Source organism: Spermophilus citellus (assembly GCF_964194105.1).
Source record: "Spermophilus citellus genome assembly, chromosome: 12".
In the NCBI taxonomy this organism is placed as follows: Eukaryota; Metazoa; Chordata; class Mammalia; order Rodentia; family Sciuridae; genus Spermophilus; species Spermophilus citellus.
In genome coordinates this window covers 75,808,687-75,826,876 of record NC_138198.1, presented here as the reverse complement: position 1 = coordinate 75,826,876, position 18,190 = coordinate 75,808,687, and the positions used below count along the sequence as shown (strand labels likewise).

At 39.1% G+C, this 18,190-nt stretch overlaps 2 protein-coding genes across 2 annotated transcripts in view; both read right to left on the bottom strand.

Moving 5' to 3' along the window:
• Positions 1-18,190, bottom strand: part of ZBTB14 (zinc finger and BTB domain containing 14) — a 138,107-nt gene that overhangs the window by 98,252 nt on the left and 21,665 nt on the right. The window lies entirely within an intron of this gene.
• Positions 1-18,190, bottom strand: part of AKAIN1 (A-kinase anchor inhibitor 1) — a 139,114-nt gene that overhangs the window by 99,263 nt on the left and 21,661 nt on the right. The window lies entirely within an intron of this gene.

The following is an 18,190-nucleotide window of genomic DNA, read 5'->3' as shown; positions in this document are numbered from 1 at the left end:
TTGGATTTCCTGATAAGTTCTCTGTATCTTCCTTGTGGAATTTGACAGGGCAATGGCCTAGTGTGGGGTTAGAACTAATTATTAATGTATCAAAAGTATAAAGGAGGCTTGTGACCATAGATAGCACCAAAGGATGTAGAACAAGATATGAAAAAATGGTAAAAGAAGCCGGGTGTGGTGGCACATGCCTATAATCCCAGCGGATTGGGAGGCTGAAACAATAGGATCTTGAGGCTGGAAGCCAGCCTCAGCAATGGCGAGGCACTAAGCAACTCAGTGAGACCCTCTGTCTCTAAATAAAACACAAAATAGGGCTGGGGATGTGGCTCAGTGGTTGAGTGCCCCTGAGTTCAATCCCTGGTACCAAAAAAAATGGTAAAAGCAAAACAGGTTTGAAGCACATTATTTAATGAGTACAGAAGTTAATTTGGGGTTTCAAATCAATCATTATTAACTTAAAAATACCCTGTTCTATAATGACTCTCATTTAATGTAACTATAAAACTCAAACACTTTATTATTTTCAATTAAAATCAGTTAATGTTTAAGTATCATTTACTTTAAAAGTCTAGTTTTTATTTCAAAATCAACACAGTGCATATACTATGCAACTAATTAAAATTGATTACCAGATATTTGGGAAGCAACCCTATTATTGAATTAATTTATAATTAAGTGCATATATCCTCAATTGCTTAATCTCATTACTTTAAAATATTTCTTTTCATAATGCCACTTTAGATATTCTAATGGTGATCATCATTATACATTAAAATTTGTATAACCACAGGAAGTCATTATGAATTTTTATGTAGGATCCCATAATTCAATAAATTTGCTTTTAAAGAGCTGATGGACTTCCAGGACCCAGATCTTGCTGTCTAACATTGCTACTGAATAAGGGAACCACAGTTCCTTGGAGAAATGATTGATTCTAGGGATGGAGCAGAGAATAGACAACATAAGCCTGGAACATGTTATACTTCCAAAAAGTGAGGAAGTACTAACACAGTAAGTAAGTTATCAAAAGATGCAGCATGTCAAAGACACATGGAAGCTGTCCTGAAAAAGTTTGCAATGGACAAAGCTAGAGAAATTTGAGTTTTGGGTCATAATTCACAGAACATAATAAATACCCATGAGTCCACATTCATATCAATAAATCATTGAGTAATAAGTGAATAAAAACTGAGAATAAACAAATCTATATAAAAAATTCTCAAATAATATATGTAGACTCTCCACCTTCAAAGGAGTGGGGCTTCTTTCCCTGTCCTTTGTGTGTTGGTTGTGCTTGGTGACTTGATCCCAAAGTGTACTATGTGCAAACATTGAGAGGAATGTAACCACAGTGGGGAAACCTGGCCAGCATCCCCTCACCAGGTAATCATTATCAGCGATGAGCTGTGATGGTAACCTGTGTCCTTGATACTATGTGGTGAGAATGGCATTTCACCTCTGTGGTCTTCCTCCCCCATTGTGGTTTGGATATGAGCTGTCCCCCCAAATCTCCTGTGTTAATGCAGGAATGTTAGGAGGTAAAATGATTGGATTATGAGCGCTGTACTCAACTCCATCCTAACATGAATGGACTAGTAACTGTAGGCTGGTGGGGCATGGCAGGAGGAGGTGGGTTGCTGGAAGCATGCCCTGGAAGGAGTCATCTTCTCTACGGCCCCTTCCCAGCTCTCTGCTTCTTCACCATGAGATGAGCTGTGTTCCTCTGCCATGTCCTGTGCCATGATGTCCTGCCTTGCCTTGGGCTCAGAGCCATGAAGATGGCCTACCATGAACTGAACCTCTGAAGCCATGGGCCAAACTAAATTTTTCCTCCTTTAAGTTGTTCTCATTGGGTATTTGGGGCACAGTGTCAAAAGGCTAACTAGCACCTCCCCCAAATGCACAGTCCCAGCGTAACCATAAGGAAAACATCAGACAAGCCAAAATGAGGAACATTCAACAAAATACAGGACAGTGATCTCAGAGATAAAATACAAAGTGATCCCTATGGTTGCTCTAGCTTACAGCAGGTGAGAGTATCCAGTGGCAGAGCCGGGAGAGAAAGCCCAAGCAAAGCTTGGCTGTCCCCTGAGTTAAGAATCAGCAGAGGCCAAGGCAGCTGGAATTCATGGGGCAGAGAAAGGAAAGGATAGAGCTATGCAGAGAGTAAGCCCAGAGCGATCCCCTGAATACTTTAACTGAGTCATGTGAGTGAAGAAATGGTGGAGGCAAACAGAAGCAAGCAGAACAATCCTTAGATCTCACCAAAGGCTAGGGATAGTATTTCCTCCCACCACCAGGGTGGAAAGAGCTCCTGACCTGTGGGCACAGAGGAGGATCCACAGAAGGCTACTCCCTCTTAGAGGGGCAACAATATCCCTACAGTAATGGCTGTCCTGGTCTACCTACCAAAGCTCTAAGTCAAGCCTGAAAAACAACAAACATTTTTAAAGAAATTAACTGAATCCCAGTCCAACAAGATCAAACTGTTTTTAAAGAAATTAACTACATCTCAGAGCAAAGGTCAACATGGATTAAGAAATATAGGAATCTCTTATTGAACAAGATAAATCCAAAATGTATAAAACCAAACCTCCCATACCCCAAAAAATAATCCAAAGAAGCAGGAAAATATGGCCCATCAGAGGAAGAAGAAGAAGAAGGAGGAGGAAGAGGAGGAGGAGGAAGAGGAGGAGGAGGAGGAGGAGGAGGAGGAGGAGGAGGAGGAGGAGGAGGAGAAGACGACGAGGACCACCATCATTTCTTTAAAGAAACAGATTTAGAATGACACAAATGGGCTGGGGTTCAGTATTAGAGTGCTCACCTTGAACATGCAAGGCCCTGGGTTCGATTCTTAGCACCACATAAAAATAAACAAATAGTAGTCCAACTACAACTAAAAAATAAATATTAAAATAAAAGAGAGATGACAGTACTAGTAGACAAAATGTTTAAAAACCTACTATAAATCTACTCCATGTGTTCACAAAACTGGAGAAAAACTTAAACATGATAAGGAAACAAAGAAAAAATATACCAAAAACCCAAATCCAAATTCTAGAGAGAAAAATCATAATATCTGAGCTGGGAAAATTCCAGTAAGTAGAATCACCTACAGACTAGACACTAAAAAACCAGTGAGGGAACTTGAGGACGCAAAATGAAACCAGGGGGAAATGCTGGAAAAAGTAAGTTAAACTGGGAAACAGCATGAAGCAGGCTAACATCTGTGTAATGGGAATCCCAGAATAAGGGAAGAGAAACAGAGAAGCCAAAAACTTGTGACAGCATATTATGAGGAACTCTTAAAACTAAATAAATTCGAATAAACAACAAACACAATTCTCATAAACAACAAAGCAACCAATTTTAACTGACTTTTTGCCAAGGAAGGATGATATACAGACAACAAAAAAGAACGTAAAGAGATGCTCAAAATCATTAGTCTTAAGGAACTGCAAATTAAAAGCACTACACACAATATCACAATGGCAAAACTTAAAACGATTGACCATCCTTGGTATTGGTATAGATACAGAGCAATTAGAATGCTCATGCAATGTTGGTTGGAATGTAAATGATACAACTTTAGAAAACAATTTGACAGTTTTTAAGAAGTTAAACACACACTTACCATACACTACAGCCAACTCACTCATAAGAATTTATGCAAGAAAAATGAAAGCATGAGTTCCGGCATGGCACACAAATATTATAGGAGTTTTGTTTGCAATAAAACCTGGAGGAATGATAAAAAGGTTAATCTTTTTAAAATATTAGTGTCATTATATATATTTATATATATTTTACATATGTCATATACTTTAATTATAGTGTCATGATATATATCATGATACATATATCATGACACCATATAATATGTATATATCTCACATATATGTCAAAAGTTATATATACATATATGTGTATGTGTGTTTGTGTGTGTGTGTGTATATATATATATATATATATATATATATATATATATGCAGCTTATTGGAGGGGAAATTGAAGCAAAACATGGTAGTCACAATTTTTGATAATTACTAAGGTTCCCACCCCTGGTATATATGACCAATATAATCCCTACCCTTTGAGTGTGGGCAAGAACTGTGACTATAATAAGACATCGTGCTTGTGATTAGATCACATTATATGGAAGCAGTGAAAGGACAATACAGATGTAATTAAGGCCCCAAATCAGTTGACTATGGATTAAACCTAAGGGAAATTATCCTTAGAGGGCCTGACCTAATCAGGTAAGCTATGCTCCTAATACTCCAAAATTGTAATAATAAATGTGCGTTGAAATAGACTATTCATTTGTAGTAATTATTTACACAGCAATAGAAAAAGAATATGCATAAAAAATTGAACTAACACAGATGATGATATAAATGGTAGTCTGGACGTGAATGAAGATGAAATTAGTTGGAAAAATTCTCAGTAACTCACCAAGAATGTTGCTCACAGAGATAGAGTTAAGAAAAATAAGAATACAATACTGGAAAAAGTACTTATGAAATGTAAAAAATAGGTTGAATAGCCAGGACCTCCATATCTGACAGAAGTTCTATAAGAATGAAATGAAAAGTATGGTGAAGAAGCAACATTCATGAATTAAATAAAGACAGGAATCTTCCTATCAAAAGCACACTCCAGAGGCAAGAAAAATAAAACATCCACACTAGAATATTAAGAATGAAAAGCAATTCTTAAAAAGAGACGAAAAGCTAGTTACATGTAAAGCAATAACAAACTTCTCATCAGCTACAACAGGTGCCAAGAGGTACCATAGGTTTGTCTGCAAAGTTTTGAAGGAAGTAACTTAGAATTATATCCCTGGCTAAACTGTTATTCCAAAGAAAGAACTAATGGCACTTCCAAAGATTAAAAGGATTACTATTCATCAACACTCACCACAAAAACTATTAAGGATATGTATTAACAAAAAAGAAAATGAACTGTGAAGAAAGTAATGGGATCAATAAACAGTGACAATATGAAACATTAGTAAATTATTTTGCTAAATTGAATTAACTATGGATTATTTAAAAAGAGATCCTTTGTGTGTTTTTAAAAAGATAAATTCAAAAATAACTTGATGGGAGAAGGGTATTCAATAGGTAGGTACAGGGAACTAAAGTCCTTACTATATTGAGAATAAAAAAGATCCCCCAATTTTTATTTGTAACTTTTAGATCATGTTAAATGCTTAATATTAATCACTTAAGATATGAGTAGAAGTTCTAGTTTCTTCAACAGTAAAACAGGTGGCAGCGAGAAATAGAGAACATGTATAAAGACAGAATAAAGAGATATAAAAACCAGAAAAGAGATATAAAATCCATAAAAGAGAAAAAAATGAAATGAAAAAGCTTAATAAGAGAAGACATAAACAATGCCTACAGCAGAAAGAAAGAATTGCTAAGTTGTCCCTCACTGAAATTAAAATGTTTTGCATTTTAGACAGTGTCAAGAGAATAAAGATAGAAGCCACAGACTGGGAGATTAGGAGAGTAGGAGAAAATCATTATAAAAAAACAAAACAAATAAAACAACAGATAAAGGACTATTATCCAAAATACACAAAGAACTCTAAAACCTCAATAGTAAGAAAACAAACAACTTGATTTTAAAATGGTCCAAAAACCTTAACAACCACTTCACCAAAGGAGATATATAAATGTTAAATAAGCATCATCTGTCATCACCAATTTTTTTTTTTTTTGCAAAGTAGAACAAAGAGACACACTCCACACCTATTTGAATGGCCCCAATCCAGAACACTGACAACACCAAATGCTGATGAGGATGTGTAGCAACAGGAACTCATGGCTGGTGGGGATGAAAATGGTACAGCCACCTACTGACACTAGTCTCTTCACACTGAACATACTCTTACCATATGGCAAGCCGTCATAGTCCTCCTTGCTATTTATCCAAAGGAGATAAAAATATGTCCTCACAAAACCTGCACATGGATGTTTATAGCAGCTTTATTCAGAAGTGCCAAAACTTAGAAGCAACCAAGATGTCCCCTAGTAGTTAAATGGATAAATACATTGTGGTACAGCCAGACATGTAATTTTCAACACTAAAAAGAAATGTGCTATCATATCAAGTCATGAAAAGACATGGAGGACACTTAAATGCATATTACTAAGTGAAATAAGTCAGTAGAAAAAGGATATACTATATGATTCCAACCACATAATGTTATAGAAAAAGCAAAACTATGGAAATAACAGAATGATCAGTGATTGCCAGGGTTAGGGAGGAGGAAGGGGTTAATAGGTGGGGCACAGGAAGATTTTTAGGAAAGTAACTTCTCTATATTGTACTACAGTGATAGATACCTGTCATTATAAATTATCTAAACCCATAAAACTTATACCACCATGAGTGAACCCTTTCGTAAGCCATGGACTTTGAGTGATCATGATGTGTCAATGTGGCTTAACTAATTGTAATAGATTATTGGGATGTTGATAATAGGGAGGCTATATCAGGTGTGTGGAGAAGGGGTATATGAGAAATCTATTTATGTTCACTCATTTTTTTTCTGTGAACTTAAAAGTGTCTACTGGGAAGTAATGAGGTAACTGGGGGCACTGCTCTTAGAAGGGATTAATGCTTGTTTCATGGAATGAGTTATTTCCCACAAGAGTGTATTGTTATAAAAAGAGTGAGCCTGGACCCTGAATCATTCTGATTTCCTGATATCAGATATTTCACATTTCTCACCATGTAATCTCTTCTGTACACATTCTCACTGTTGTAATGCCAACTGCCATGAAGCCAAACAAATGGGGCTGCCTGATCCTGGACTTTCATTCTCTAAAACTGTGAGCTAAATAGAACTCTTTATCAAGTATCCCAGTCTCAGGCATTTTATTATAGCATCAGGCAATGGACTAACATAGATGACACCATTTTTATACTCACTTCCCTTCCAAATAATAGCAAAGGCCATTTTTATGAAAGTAACTTTCCCAAGCATGGCCTCCCTCAGACTGACTCTCAAGATTTAGTCTATGGCTGTGCTTTACCTTATAAGTCCGATATTATCTGACCACCGACATCCTTGCTTCCATGCCAGAAATTATTTCAGAGATCAGTAGTTTAATAATTGAAGTACGTGAAATAATAACTTGTATTTTCTACAAATACAGAGTTTTAGATCCCAACACAGACCTACAGAACAGAATCTCTGATGGTGGCCTCCATCAGCCTGATTATGACACAAATTATCTAAAGGGGACACTGAGACAGAGGCAGTTCATTTCCAAATGAACAGTGTGTGCGGAAGAGAAAAATGGAATTAGATTTATGTTTTGAAAGGTAATTGTAATAAACCTTTGAAAAGCATATAAATCTGGAAACATCATAGAGAATGCATTATACTGGGGAGAGGGAAGCTAACTAAAAGTTAGTCAAAAGCTTTTTTTTGTACTGAGGATTAAACCCCAGAGCACTTTACCACTGAGTTACATCCCTAGTGTCTTCCCATTTCTTAAATATTTTTTCTTTTAATATATATTTTTAGTTGTCAATAGACATTCATTTTATTTATTTATATATGGTGCCGAGAATTGAACCCAGGGCCTCACACATGCTAGGCAAGTGCTCTACCACTGATCCACCACCCCAGCCCCTACTTTTTTTCAAGTTTTAAAATTTGAGAGTGTCTTGCTAGGTTGCTTAGGGCCTATCAAGTTGCTGCCCTCCTGCTTCAGAGCCCAAGTTACTCAAAAAAAATGCATTTAAACTACAAATAATAATAGTGCTTCCAAAATTACCTTGCATAAAACTAAATTTCAGTATCTCCTTATTGGTTTTGCTCCGGATGCGAACATGAACATTTGATCTAAAAATCATTCTGTAATGAAAAGACTTTAGGATCCAAGGCAAGTGCTAACATTCATTTCTATTAATTGGCAATGAAAGGATTTTGTTATCGGACACATTGCCTGTCTTTTAATCTCTATCTCATCCTTCTTTCAAGGACATATATCAATTTAGCTTTTGCAGGAATTTTTAGGGTGGATTGATATTAGATTCATTTTTAACATAATTTAATGATTATCAACAGAGTTATTTCTATAAATAGATACCAGAAAAATGCAAGGTTGGTGGAAAAGAGCACTGGAGTGGAAAAGGCTTGGTTCTGGTGCTGTCAGTGACTACATGAGATGTATGAACTGTTTAGGCTTCTCCCTTTACTCAGCAAGACTTTGGGATTGGTTTATTTCTCAAGTTTCTTGCAAAACTACTTAACACTATTTCTCCCCAGTACTTAGAGCTTAAAGCCCCGATAAGACTGAGTGTTCATTTGAGCAAGGAAGCCAGAAGGTCAAAGATAGGAGTGGAACAGAAAATGTAAATACAGGAGTATGTTGAGAATGGGTGTATGTTACTTGTACATTAGTTCTCACCAGTTCTTTCCTAGTTCATGTATACTTATGTATATGTGTTTAAATAATATATAAACCCCTAAGTAAAATTTTAAAAACCACTCCTCTCCCTGATGCTAATTTCAATTCTTTTTATTAGAATCTCACTTAAACATAGACAAATTAAACCAACTTATGCTCATAACTCTTCTCTAACTAATATAGCTGCAAATTAAACACAAACCAGATTTAAAAACCAACAAAATTCAAATGAACACCATGAATTAAAACGGAATTATGATGTGTTTGGCTGAAAATAAATTACTCCTACACAACATGAATATTGTAATGATGAGAAACAACACTCTATATTCCCTGTGCAATGCCTACAGCCCACTGCAGACTCTTGGCTGGTGGGCTTCTTTCTAGAATATTCACATATTTCTGCCTCTATCCATTGAAGGTTTGTCTGCCAAGAGCTTCTTGTGTTTCTCTATCCCTACTGCACACATAGTATGCCAGTTGTACTTCTGAATTTAAACATGAAATTTAATTAAATATTTCGAACATTTAAAAAAATTTTTTTTAGTTGTTGTTGGACACAATACCTTAATTAATTAATTTACTTATATGTGATGCTGAGGATCAAACCCAGCGCCTCGCACATTCTAGGCAAGCACTCTACCACTGAACCACAACCCCAGCCCAAGTATTTCAAATATTGATAAGCAATTGTGAGAAGAAAGAGACAGAACACTTTAAAAAAAAAAATCCTGAGCTAGGCTCAGTGGCTCACACCTAGGATCCCAGAAACTTGGGAGGCTGAGGCAAAAGGATCACAAGTTCAAAGCCAGCTTCAGCAACTTATCAAGGCCTTAAGCAAGTTGGTGAGACTCTGTGTTAAAATAAAATATAAAACCCAGCTGGGGGGTGGATCCAACATGGCTGCCGGTGAGGAAGCAGCGATTCCAATGTCTCCACATTAACGGGATCAGAAAGACCCACTGGAACAGCGGCAGTCTACCTACTGAGGAACTTCTAGCAAAATTCCGTTAAGAGGGGACCTGCCGGGAATTGGTAGGTTTATTAGAAGTGTCAGTTTGTCCCAGACAAGTGGATCTTGGCCAGCCACGCGGGCACAGAGGTCCACTCCCGCAGCCACCAGCCGCTTGTGCAAGCGGCCGGCGGCCCAGAGCGGCGCGGCCCGCCTGAACCCACAGACGGCACCCGCCATCCCGCCGTCCCGGGGAGGCCCTGCTCTCGCTCTGCGAAGAGCCACCACGCCTGCCAGGCTCGTAGCCACGCGGCCGCAGCTGCCCGGCTCTACAGGTGGCCCCCCGGCGGGTGCAGAGGTACAATCCCGCGGCCACCAGCCACTTCAGAAAGCGGCCGGCGGCCCCGAGCAGCGCGGCCCGCCCGAACCCGCAGACGGCACCCGCCATTCCGCCGACCTGGGAGGCCCCGCTCTCGCTCAGCAAACGGCCACCCGCCCGCCCGGATCTTAGCCACGCAGCCGCAGCTGACCGACTCTACAGGCAGCCCCCGGCGGCCTGGCGCAGCGAGAAGTGTCCGGCCTGGCCCAGCAGGCAGCCCGTGCCCTCCTGGCTCTACTAACGGCCCCGCCCACCCGGCGAATGGCTCCCCCCCACCCCGAGACAGCGTGAAGGGAATCTAACCAACCCTTTACGAAATAGCGAACTGGGAACTAAAACCAGAGATTGTGTCAGACAAGAGACAAGCCAGTTCCACCCCTCCCTTTGGACACTCCGGCAAGGAGCCAGGGGCCCGCCATAGCAGAGAGGGGAAGTCACCAAAGTTCGGCCAAAGAGATTCCTTCCCAGCGGAATCTACTTTAGCAGGTGTGTGACTCCCACCCACGCCAGATACAAACAACCGGGAAACTTCAAAATCTCTCCGTGGGCGTGACCGTAAGGGCCAAAGGACTCTCGACCCCCAACTCCCCCTACTGCCAGTGAGGAGGGCGTGACTGTAGGGGCAGAGGGAAGCAGAGAAGACTCCCCACCCCCAAATCCCCCAACCGCGAACTGAGAGGGGTGACGGTAGGGGCGGAGGGAAACAGAGGACACTCCAGACCCCCAACTCCTCCTATCGCCAGCAGAGTGGTTGTGACTGTAGGGGCTGAGGGAAGTAGAGGGGATCCTCAACCCCCAACTCCTATTACCACCAGCAGCGACACCAATGGTCTTAGCTGCCAGATTCCGAAGGTGTGCCCACCAAAGGGGTCCAGAAAAATTAAACAATTGACTCCCAGACCACAGCTCCACAGCACTGGGGCTTAGATGAATGACAGCGAGAGTGCTCAGTAGTTAGGGAAATAGAGCACTCGGTGGGGCTGAAAGTGTAACCAAATCCTTGGGGAACTGCCTCCAGTGAGCAGGACCTGGATGGCTGGCAGGAGGAAGGGGAGGAGGGGCCGTAGAAGTGAAACGGCTCTGGACCAACAGGATTGAGAGACTCCCAGGAACCGCCTTACAGGGATTGCTGTTGACACATTGAGGGCAAAACTCAGCCCGGAGGGCACAGCTTTGCCTACGAGAAGAGAAGAAAATGGATCTCTAAGACCTAATTTTATTTCCTATTTCATTTTAATTTTTTCTCTCCCTTTTCCCTCTCTCTCTCCCCTTCCAAGTTTTACTGCTCTTTCCATTCTCTTCTATGCTATCTATCTCCCTCTCCTTCTTTCTTTTCAAGAGCACCTACCTTCCCCTTCCCCCCAACTTTCATCCCAAGCATTACGTCCTCCATTTCACGTAACTGTCTAAATACAAATAGGTGTGCGCCCTCCCCCCGCGCCTGCAAGGTAGCCGGACCTGCAACCCACCAGCAGGTCAGGCCCAGCAACCTGGGAGTGGCAGAGCCGCCCAACGCGCCTGCTACCAACCAGCAAAACAGGCCCAGCGGCCTGCCGATGTGGTAGGCACAGTGCCCCAATTGGAGGAGGAGCACAGCCCCTGCCCGCGCCTGCGCGGGAGACTTTGCAACTATACAAGAGTAATACAAATATATAGGGGGAAAAATCAATAATTAAACAGTCTCAGTAAGCAGAAATAAATGCGAACAGTATGAAGAGACAAGGAAAGAAAGGGCCACAAGCAATGCAGGTCAACTCAACGTTAGAAGAGGTAATATCTGCAGCAGATGGAATGTCAGATAAAGAATTCAGGAGATACATGCTTCAGATGATCTGGAGTCTCAAGGAAGACATTAGACAGCAAAATCAGACAATGAAAGATCTCTTCACAATGAAATACATAAACAAATCCAGGAAGCAAAACATCAACTATACAGGGAGATAGAGGTTATAAAAAACAAACAAACAGAAATCCTAGAAAGGCAGGAAGCAATAAACCAACTTAAAAACTCAATTGAGAATACTACCAGCAGAGTAGAACACTTAGAAGATAGAACATCAGACAATGAAGACAAAGTATTTCAACTTGAAAAGAACATAGACAGCTCAGCAAGACTGTTAAGAAACCATGAGCAGAACATCTAAGAAATATGGGATAACATTAAAAGACCAAACTTAAGAGTCACTGGGATACAGGAAGGCACAGAGCTCCAAACCAAAGGAATGAGCAATCTAGTCAATGAAATAATTCGAGAAAACTTCCCAGACTTGAAGAATGAGACAGAATCCCAAATCCTAGAAGCCTACAGGACGCCGAATGTGCAAAATCATAAGAGATCCACACCTAGACACATTATAATGAAGATGCCCAACATACAGAATAAGGAGAGAATTTTAAAAGCTACAAGAGAAAGGAAGCAGATTACATTTAGGGGTAAACCAATCAGGATAACAGCTGATCTTTCAACACAGACTCTGAAAGCTAGAAGATCCTGGAATAACATATTTCAAACACTGAAAGAAAATGGGTTCCAACCAAGAATTGTGTATCTGGCAAAATTAAGCTTCCGGATGGAAGATGAAATTAAAACCTTCCACGATAAACAAAAGTTAAAAGAATTTGCAGCTAGAAAACCATCTCTTCAAAAAATCCTCGGCAAAACATTACAGGAAGAGGAAATGGAAAATAACAATGAAAACCAACAGTGGGAGGTAGTACAGTAAAGGGGGGGAAATAATCAAAGAGGAAAATAAACCATGTTTAGTAACATAAATAAACAAATATGGCTGAAAGAACAACCCATATCTCAATAATAACCCTAAATATTAATGGCTTAAACTCACCAATTAAGAGACACAGGCTAGTAGAATGGATCACAAAACATGACCCAACAATATGCTGCCTACAGGAGACACATTTGATAGGAAAAGATATACATAGACTGAAGGTGAAAGGTTGGGAAAAATCATATCACTCATATGGACTTCGGAAACAAGCAGGAGTGTCCATACTCATATCAAATAAAATAGATTTCAAGCCAAAGTTAATCAAAAGGGATAAAGAAGGACACTACATACTGCTCAAGGGAACCATACACCAACAAGACATAACAATCATAAATATATATGCCCCAAACAATGGTGCAGCTATGTTCATCAAACAAACTCTTCTTAAGTTCAAGAGTCTAATAGACCACCAAACAATAATCATGGGAGACTTCAACACACCTCTCTCACCACTGGACATATCTTCCAAACAAAAGTTGAATAAGGAAACTATAGAACTCAATAACACAATTAACTACCTAGACCTAATTGACATATATAGAATATACCACCCAACATCAAGCAGTTACACTTTTGCTCAGCAGCACATGGATCCTTCTCAAAAATACATCATATATTATGTCACAGGGCAACTCTTAGACAATATAAAGGAGTAGAGATAATACCATGCATCTTATCTGACCATAATGGAATGAAACTGAAAATCAACGATAAAAGAAGGAAGGAAAAATCATGCATCACTTGGAGAATGAACAATAGGTTACTGAATGATCAATGGGTTACAGAAGACATAAAGGAGGAAATTAAAAAATTCTTAGAGATAAATGAAAACACAGACACAACATATCGGAATCTATGGGACACATTGAAAGCAGTTCTAAGAGGAAAATTCATTGCATGGAGTTCATTCCTTAAAAAAAGAAAAAACCAACAAATAAATGATCTCATACTTCATCTCAAACTCCTCGAAAAAGAAGAGCAAAACAACAGCAAAAGAAGTAGAAGGCAAGAAATAATTAAAATCAGAGCTGAAATTAATGAAATCGAAACAAAAGAAACAATTGAAAAAATTGATAAAACTAAAAGTTGGTTCTTTGAAAAAATAAATAAGATCGACAGACCCTTAGCCTGCTAATGAAGAGAAGAAGAGAGAGAACTCAAATTACTAGCATATGGGATGAAAAAGGCAATATCACAACAGACACTTCAGAAATACAGAAGATAATCAGAAATTATTTTGAATCCTTATACTCCAATAAAATAGAAGATAGTGAAGGCATCGATAAATTTCTTAAGTCATATGATCTGCCCAGATTGAGACAGGAGGATATAGACAACCTAAACAGACCAATATCAATTGAGGAAATAGAAGAAACCATCAAAAGATTACCATCTAAGAAAAGCCCAGGACCGGATGGGTATACAGCAGAGTTTTACAAAACCTTTAAAGAGGAACTAATACCAATACTTTTCAAGCTATTTCAGGAAATAGAAAAAGAGGGAGAACTTCCAAATTCATTCTACGAGGCCAACATCACCCTGATTCCTAAACCAGACAAAGACACTTCAAAGAAAGAAAACTACAGACCTATAATTCTAATGAACCTAGACGCAAAAATCCTCAATAAAATTCTGGCGAATCGGATACAAAAACATATCAAAAAAATTGTACACCATGATCAAGTAGGATTCATCCCTGGGATGCAAGGCTGGTTCAATATACGGAAATCAATAAATGTTATCCACCACATCAATAGACTTAAAAATAAGAACCATATGATCATCTCGATAGATGCGGAAAAAGCATTCGACAAAGTACAGCATCCCTTTTTGTTTAAAACTCTCGAAAAAATAGGGATAACAGGAACATACCTCAACATTTTAAAAGCAATCTATGCTATGCCCCAGGCTAGCATCATTCTGAATGGAGAAAAATTGAAGGCATTCCCTCTAAAATCTGGAACAAGACAGGGATGCCCTCTCTCACCACTTCTGTTCAACATAGTTCTCGAAACACTGGCCAGAGCAATTAGACAGATGAAAGAAATTAAAGGCATAAAAATAGGAAAAGAAGAACTTAAATTATCACTATTTGCAGATGACATGATTCTATACCTAGCAGACCCAAAAGGGTCTACAAAGAAACTATTAGAGCTAATAAATGAATTCAGCAAAGTGGCAGGATATAAAATCAACACGCATAAATCAAAGGCATTCCTGTATATCAGCGACAAACCCTCTGAAATGGAAATGAGGACAACTACTCCATTCACAATATCCTCAAAAATAATAAAATACTTGGGAATCAACCTAACAAAAGAGGTAAAAGACTTATACAATGAAAACTACAGAACCCTAAAGGGAGAAATTGAAGAAGATCTTAGAAGATGAAAAAATATACCCTGTTCATGGATAGGCAGAACTAACATCATCAAAATGGTGATATTACCAAAAGTTCTCTATAGGTTTAATGCAATGCCAATCAAAATCCCAATGGCATTTCTTGTAGAAATAGAGAAAGCAATCATGAAATTCATATGGAAAAATAAAAGACCCAGAATAGCAAAAACAATTCTAAGCAGGAAGTGTGAATCAGGTGGTATAGCGATACCAGACTTCAAACTATACTACAGAGCAATAGTAACAAAAACAGCATGGTATTGGTACCAAAACAGGCGGGTGGACCAATGGTACAGAATAGAGGACACAGAAACCAACCCACAAAACTACAACTATCTTATATTTGATAAAGGGGCTCAAAGCATGCAATGGAGGAAGGATAGTATCTTCAACAAATGGTGCTGGGAAAACTGGAAATCCATATGCAACAAAATGAAACTGAATCCCTTTCTCTCGCCATGCACAAAAGTTAACTCAAAATGGATCAAGGAGCTTGATATCAAACCAGAGACATGGCATCTGATAGAAGAAAAAGTTGGCTACGACCTACATACTGTGGGGTCAGGCTCCAAATTCCTCAATAGGACACCCATAGCACAAGAATTAATATCTAGAATCAACAAATGGGACTTGCTCAAACTAAAAAGTTTTTTCTCAGCAAAAGAAACAATAAGAGAGGTAAATAGGGAGTCTACATCATGGGAACAAATCTTTACTCCTCACACTTCAGATAGAGCCCTAATATCCAGAGTATATAAAGAACTCAAAAAATTAGACAATAAGATAACAAATAACCCAATCAACAAATGGGCCAAGGACCTAAACAGACACTTCTCAGAGGAGGACATACAATCAATCAACAAGTACATGAAAAAATGCTCACCATCACTAGCAGTCAGAGAAATGCAAATCAAAACCACCCTAAGATATCATCTCACTCCAGTAAGATTGGCAGCCATTATGAAGTCAAACAACAACAAGTGCTGGCAAGGATGTGAGGAAAAGGGTACACTTGTACATTGTTGGTGGGACTGCAAATTGGTGCAACCAATTTGGAAAGCAGTATGGAGATTTCTTGGAAAGCTGGGAATGGAAGCACCATTTGATCCAGCTATTCCCCTTCTGGGTCTATTCCCTAAAGACCTAAAAACAGCATGCTACAGGGACACTGCTACATGGATGTTCATAGCAGTACAATTCACAATAGCAAGACTGTGGAAGCAACCTAGATGCCCTTCAATAGACGAATGGATAAAAAAAATGTGGCATTTATACACAATGGAGTATTACTCTGCATTAAAAAATGACAAAATTATAGACTTTGGAGGGAAATGGATGGCATTAGAGCAGATTATGCTAAGTGAAGCTAGCCAATCCCTAAAACACAAATGCCAAATGTCTTCTTTGATATAAGGAGAATAACTAAGAATAGAGTAGGGAAGAAGAGCATGAGAAGATGGCTAACATTAAACAGGGATGAGAGGTGGGAGGGACAGGGAGAGAGAAGGGAAATTGCTTGGAAATGGAAGGAGACCCTTAGGGTTATACAAAATTACATACAAGAGGAAGTGAGGGGAAAGGGAAAAATAATACAAGGGGGAGAAATGAATTACAGTAGAGGGGGTAGAGAGAGAAGAGGGGAGGGGAGGGGAGGGGAGGGGGGATAGTAGAGGATAGGAATGGCAGCAGAATACAACAGACATGAGTATGTCAATATGAAAATCAGTGGAAGTGTAACTGATGTCACTCTGCAATCTGTATACGGGGTAAAAATGGGAGTTCATAACCCACTTGAATCAAAGTGTGAAATATGATATATCAAGAACTATGTAATGTTTTGAACAACCAATAAAAAAAAAAACCAAGCTGGGGTTGTGGATTAGTTGTTAGGTACCTCTGGGTTCAATCCCTGGCACCCCTCCAAAAAAATATTCGGTTGGATGCCTTGCAAAAACTGAATGGTTAAGTTATTATACTATGTGTTAGTGAGACAAACATAAAACATAAAATATTGATCAAAAAATTCCAAACATCTAGAAAATAATTATTGCCTTACAATGAATTTAAGTTCTCTATTTTAAAGAAATAATATTAGTAGTATGAATTTTGTGCACAGAGATGTACACAGAGATTTAGTCACAGGATGGATTTATACACACAAAATTAAACATTTTCAGGAATAAAATTTTCTATGTCATATGGTGATGAGTGTAATGGATAATGAATGCCCACCTGGAGGTAGCTTGGGTGGTATTGAGTAAGATGTTCAAAGATGGCCTCCTTGATAAGGTGACATTGGAGTAGTGACTAAAAAGAGTCCAGAGAGTGTGATAGGAGGGATCCCTATTAGAAAGCCGCCTCAATGTTTTTTTCTTTTTTCTTTTTTTTAAAACTGGGTACTTTACCTCTGAGCTACATTCCCAGACCTTTTTATTTTTGTACTTTGAGACAAGGTCTCATTAAGTCGCTGAGGCTGGCCTCGAATTTGTGATCCTCTTGCCTCAGACTCCTGAGTTGCTGGGATTATAGGTGTGTGCCTCTGCCCAGAGCTAGCCATTGTTACATCTTGATAAGAGACAATGGTAGCTCAGAACCAAGGAGGTCAGATTCTGGAGACATTTTGAAAGCTGAACCACAGCTCGTATGTGGAATGGGTATGTGATGCCAAAGAAAGAGAATAAGCTTAACATCCTCAACAACTGGATGATGGGGCTGCCATTAACTGAGACAGGAAAGATGTGTGGGGAAAAGTTTTGAGGATCAAGACAGAAACATGGTTTTGACATGTCATATTGGAGATGTCTAGTGGAAATTAACATAGCGATCATATATGACATAATATATAGCAGAATTTCTCTCCAAGAGCTTTCCCTAAATTTGAATTTGGTGCTCTTGCCTCATGGTACATTCCTCACCCCCTGACACACACCTCCCTTACTCCCTTTGCATGAAATGGCAATTGTTTACTCCCACCAGATTATTGCTACGTGAGGTAAGTATTCTCACATGAATTCCTAACATGTACCACAGAGCCAAATTATTGTTTCCAATAAGATAAATATTTAATTGAGAAGATCCTACTAAAATATTTATATTGGGGAATGAAATATCATTAGTACTTGCAACTCCTTTGAATCTCATGTCAGCAAATTCAATACCACAGTCATGTGTTGATTTGTTTCCAAACTTGACAGACTGTAGATTTACAACTCAGCTCAGAATTTGGAAGTTCTCA